The sequence below is a fragment of the Ochotona princeps genome, chromosome X (assembly GCF_030435755.1).
Source record: "Ochotona princeps isolate mOchPri1 chromosome X, mOchPri1.hap1, whole genome shotgun sequence".
NCBI classification, from domain to species: domain Eukaryota; kingdom Metazoa; phylum Chordata; class Mammalia; order Lagomorpha; family Ochotonidae; genus Ochotona; species Ochotona princeps.
The window spans coordinates 55,904,057-55,909,906 of NC_080865.1; the positions used below are offsets into that span (position 1 = coordinate 55,904,057).

At 40.6% G+C, this 5,850-nt stretch overlaps 1 non-coding gene across 1 annotated transcript; it reads right to left on the reverse strand.

Annotated features, from left to right (window-relative positions):
* Nucleotides 1-5,431: 5,431 nt before the first annotated feature.
* On the reverse strand, nt 5,432-5,595 carry LOC118760555 (U1 spliceosomal RNA). The gene has a single exon (XR_004996858.2). It is a non-coding gene; the product is annotated as a U1 spliceosomal RNA (small nuclear RNA).
* Nucleotides 5,596-5,850: the final 255 nt, after the last annotated feature.

The window sequence follows — 5,850 nt, forward strand, 5'->3', positions numbered from 1 at the left end:
GGAAAACAGAGAGATTTGTGACTCAAAGGGATTTTCTAGAGCAGAAAAAAGGATACATAGGTAAAACACAGTGCTTTTATGACACTGAAAACAACTTGTATGAAATGATAGTGGATACATGGCATTGTGTCTTTATTAGACTTACTGAATTTTATAGCACATAGGATAAACTTTAAATGAGTATGTATTTTAAAAATGATTCATAGGTTTGGGAGATTTCAGGAAAGAACACAGACGTAGAATAATTGTTTTACCCAGACTCGAAATACCCTCATCTAAGTGGGTAGATGAATAAGGTGCTGACCAATGCAATTTAGAAAATGAATGGAGACGAAAGAACTTGACCACGGCACTGTACTGTTAATAATGTTACTTTCCTCAGGGGTATTAGTTAATTACTCTGATACTATTGTACATGTAAACTGACATGGAGTATTTAAGAAAATGGATAAGCAGATGGTGGGAGTCAAATTTTTCCCTGCTGTAGTGAAAAGTTCAAAGCAAGGAGTGCAGGCTAGAACAATCCATATGGTAATAGATTAGAGTTGGTTATGTCAGAAAGAACTCATGTTTAAAACAAATACAGATGGTTACATATACACATTCATACATGTGTATATATAAATTATTATGCAAGAGAAGATTATTTGATCTGTCAGCTGAGGGCCTGAGAAAAATTATAGCTTAGTAGCACTAAAAGCAACTAAGGTCCAGGTGTTAGTTTCTATTTCCATTTTTGCTTAAAAAGAGGCAGGACTCCTTTGAGAAATGGCCAAGTACAAAGATAGGATAGTAAATATGTAAGATGAGCCTGGAGCATTGTAATAATCTCAGAATATGCAGCTTCAAAAGTCAGATTACATCAATGGAAGTATGTTGAGGAGAAATAAAATTCAATTGAAATAATTCCAAATCACTAAATTGTCTACAATTTGATTAGCAAAATAACAAAATAGTTCAAGGTAAATTTTAATACAAAAATCTAAGATAAATCTAAATTTATTCTGAAGTGAATGATTGAATAAGTGAAGAAAGTGATAAATCTCCCATCTAGAACCACAAATAATTTATGTAGTTATTTTACCCTTAAAGAAGTAGAACATGACTCTACATAGAGATTTCATTTCAAAATATAAAATATGTTAGTGGGTTAGGTAGATAATCAACGTAAGCATCAATGATAATAAATTATGTATATACTAAAATATGCTGTGACAAAGATTGTATTTACCATTAGAACTTTCTTCCCAGTTATGAAACAGCAGTTAAGTCCTAGGGCATCCTACAGTTTACTTTATCAATGCTAAAGGAAAAAATTATTCAAATAATTGTTACATTACTGTTGAGAGAAACAGATTTTGAGGGATTGGCATATTTGGTTTTCAGGGTGAAGAAGGCACAATAATCTGCCCTCTGCAAACTGAAGGGGCAGGAAATCCGGTGGCATAGTTCCAACCCAAGTAAAAACTTGAGAACCAGGGAAGTTAAGACTTTCATTAAAACCTCAGCTGTAATACACCATGGGGTCCATTTGCTACTCTAGCTCTGACTCAAATATGTGAGATGACAGACTTTAGTTCATCACATTTATCTGGAACCGGTTTTGCCTGGAACCCAGTTTCATTTACCATCTGTCCAGTTACATTCCTGTGTTCCCTGCTTCCCAAGTCTAATGACCAAATAAAAAATGCATCTTTTAAAATCTCCCACACTAGATTGTTGCTCCTCTTGGGTTAGGATACCCATTAATATTTTCTTTTGCCCCTCTTCTACTATGCATCTTAGTGTAATGTTATCACCTGGCATTGGCTTTCTGGTGAGAAGGTTGGAGCATAGGTTGCAAATGTAGTTCTAGAGAATTTGGCCAGCTTCGTGTCGCATATTGATTTGGGCTGAAGTCAAAAGCTGGAGATGAGCGAGAGAGACCCTTCACCATCATGCAACCAATAGGACAAGCTATGTCTGGTATGACAAAGAGGAATCTGTCCACTCTGTTAACGCTGGCACCACAGAATATTATATTAGGCAATTAAAATTATTCTCCAATTGAGAGACTCATCTTTTGAGAGTTCCAGGATCCAGCTGGAAATCTCTAGGTCAAGAACTGTTTCATCACTCTTTTTAGCAGTTACAACTGCTCTTTTTTAATCTTCCTTCAATGTTCCCTTCTTCCCACTTGGGGAGAGAAGAGGCAGGAGGATACACACAACCTCCTGGTCATTTCATAGAAACTTATCCTTACCCCTCCCTTTTATCTTTCCAAATTCGAACTTCAATGCTCAATTCTTCCACATAGATTGGCTGTCAAGTTACTAAATTCTTTAAGATTCAGTTGCTTGGGGTTCATTTATTTTATATGCAAGCATTTTAGTTAAGGGATGGGTTATCTGGTCTGCAAGAATAAAATAGCTAACTTTAATTGAGTTTTATTTGAATCTAATCTTATACAACATTCAATTTCAACAAATCTTAACCTTTCATCACCATTCTTCTGCTAACTTCTTACACAAGTTTTCTTTCCTACCTTTTGGTTCTTTTAAGACATTAAAAAAATTTCAGAGTAATATACGGAATTCCAAATCATTAAAGCAGTTTTCAAATCCAGGTAGTAAACAAATAAATGATTTGTGCTTATATTTCCCATTTTCCACCAGACATCCAGATGTCTACGTTTTACAGGTGCTCCATCTTCACTCATTGAAACTTTTTACACATTCTACATGCACACATATGCACTAATCCCCACTCTTGGAGATTTCTTGCATATACTGGGGCTCCCTTCTATCCATAGCCAATTCCCTCATGAGGGAAACGGAATCTTAAATCAAGATTCTATACTGGATTCATAATTAGGACATTTTTCAGGCACATTCAATTCATCCCCTGAAAACAACAAATCCTCAAGGCAGTACTTTAAGTCTTAGTTTGGCTTGTGCATAGCATTCCCTGGATGTTGTGATGTCCATTTTGTTTCCCTGGTTTGCTTTTGCTGTGTTCTAAGTGACAGCCCCAAACTTTTTTGTAGTTTCACCAAGGAAACAGGAAACCCAGACAGGGAAATCCACCTGGAATCAAGGAGCAGGGGCATATCTTCTCTGCTGAGGCACTTGTTCTATGCAGGTGCAGAGATCCCCAACAAATATCCTCAAGTTGTGAGAAGCAGTCTCACCTAGCCACTTAATGGATGGGCTCTGACACGGGAAGTGCAAAAAATAAGTGAGACTTTATTAATGGCCTTATAAGATCTGGCGACTAATAGGCAGGCACACTCAATGGAATTTCATCAAGTAAATTTATTCAGTAGTACACGGGTCCTCATTGGCTGACTACTATGGAGTTAGAATCTTCCTAGTATTTGCTTCACCCGTTTTGACCACTCTTTTCATCCTGTTTGCCTAAGAACTTTCCAATTATGTACAACCTAGCTATTATGTTAACTAACTACTTTTAACTTTCCACACATCCACCAGCTGTTATGCTAGTTAATTGCCTGCACACAGCTAAGCATTTTATCTTGAAAGCAAATGTCTTTGCTTCTCACACCCAGGCATAAAAGGGTAGCTGGCAGGGAAGCCACATGGTCCAGAGGCCCAAAAAGCACTGTGATTATGTCAGCTCACATCATACCCCATACCAGGGTACTCTTGGCTGAAATCAGGCATCAGAAACTGCCTGCTTAGAGTCTTCCCATTGGGGGAGTGGCCAAAAAGCATGGGTCCTTATTGTCTGACATCTATGGAACCTCTTATACTGGAGAAGCAAGCCAAACGGCCCAGACGTTGAGAAAGCATTGAGATCACATGATAGCTACAGTCCAGCAGGGTCAGATACTGCCCAAGGACAGGTATGGGAGACTCCAACCAGGACCAGTCTGCTAAATGGGGGCTAGTAAAAGGGGCCATATTATATGGTTGTTGCCTACTGCTTGCTTTCATAAGAGCATGAGCACAAATTCAGGAGGAAAGGCAAGAACTAAGTTCTAGAAAGCACTGGATACACATCACACACAACACATTCCAGTCTGATCAGCATCAGTCCTGGACCAAACTTCAAGTCTGAGGTTCGACCTACCTGGAGTCAATCCTATGGGGGGAAGTGGCTAGGCAGAGGCCGTTATCAGCTGCTTTCCCTAGAGCATGGACGGGGAGCCAGAAAGAAAGTTGAGTGACCCAGGGTTCCAGGAAGCACTAAGATCACATCACATCAGAATACATCACAATCCTGCCAGCGATGGTTGTGGCTATACTAGGCGCCTGAGACTCCATTTAACCTCAGTCAGCCACGTGGTTAGGATGGACGATGACAGGTGTCATTACTAAATGCCTTGTTCATAGTACGGCCATGCAGCCAGGATAGAAGCTAGGCAGTCCACGGCTGCAGAATGCTCTGCGTTCACATCACAATATGTCACAATCCAGCTAAAGCCAGATGTTTTAGACTCCACCCGCCCTGAGTGCACCACCTGGAGCAGAAAGGATCTGAGTCAGCCATCAACTGCTTTCTGCAGACCATAAGCTGCGTAGCCAGGATTGAAGCCGCATGGCTCAGGGCTCCAGAAAATATTGGTATCACACTCTATCACATTACAATGCTGCCGGGGCATGTCCTGGAGGAGGATAGTAGACTTAGACTCCGCCCACCCTGAGTCGAGCAAGTAGTTCCTGGCAGACACAGTCTTATACTGACTGCCTTTCAGAGAGCATGGATGTAGCTGAGAGGGAAACTGAATGGCCCAGGGTTCCATGAAGCTCTGGGATCACTTCACTCTACATCACACTATATTACAGACCCATGCCAATGCCAGCATCCTGAGGCTCCGCTTGCCCCATGCCTGCCACGCTGAGGTAAGCGTTAGAGGCTGAAGACAAGAGTCGTTATTGCCTTCCCGGAGCATGGGGGTAGAGGAAGGGGAGGGACTCACGTTTCTACAGACCACTGGGATGGCATCACTTGACATCTTTTCCAGTCAGAGTGGGTTCTGTCAGAAGCCAGGAGCCTGTAACTCCACTTGTCTTTTATCTGTGGGTGTTAGGGGTGCATTCCAAAGACAAGGACAATTCTAAATGACCTTTGGGGAAAAATGGCTGGGCACTGGTTTAGGAAAGGAGCAGTGACATTTTAAAAATGTGCTGGAATCTCTTCCCCATCCTGTCACATCCCATCTCACCCCAACCGATGCCATCATATAGATCAAGGAGGTTCCCTTTAGAGACAGAAACCTACAACTCTACCTGGGTTTTCCACATGGAAGAAGAGGATTAAGTACTCAAACTATCAACCATTGGTTTTCCAGGAGCATTTACAAGGATCTGGAATTGAGGTGGAGCAGCTAGGACTCTCTGGTCTTAGGATCGCTACCCTTCACGCCACACTGTTCCACATATTTCTAAATAGTTAGTAAATTTCTTTTTTGTTGTTTTTATTTGTTTACCAGGGGAGAGCACGAATGCAGTCCCCTACTACCACGAATTATGCAGTCGAGTTTCCCACATTTGGGGAAATCACAGATGCCAGCACATTCTAACTGCAATGGATAAGCCTCACCCTGGGAAAACCACCAGCATGCTCCTGGTAGGTCCCCTGCCAGGTAAGCATTAAATTGCCAGTAAATTTCAAGGTTATCACAAGCATAAGAAATATGAAGTGAAGGTGAAATTATACCACTATTAGATTTTTTTTTTTTTGCATCAAGTATCACAATGTTTAGTGATAGATACAAGTATACAAAATTGGGGCATGAACATGACTCAATAAATTAAGTAGGCTTAACTTCAATACTATAATAAGAGGGACTAATGTAAATTCTCACCATTTGTTTCACACCCACAAAAACCACTTGAAGGGCATTAA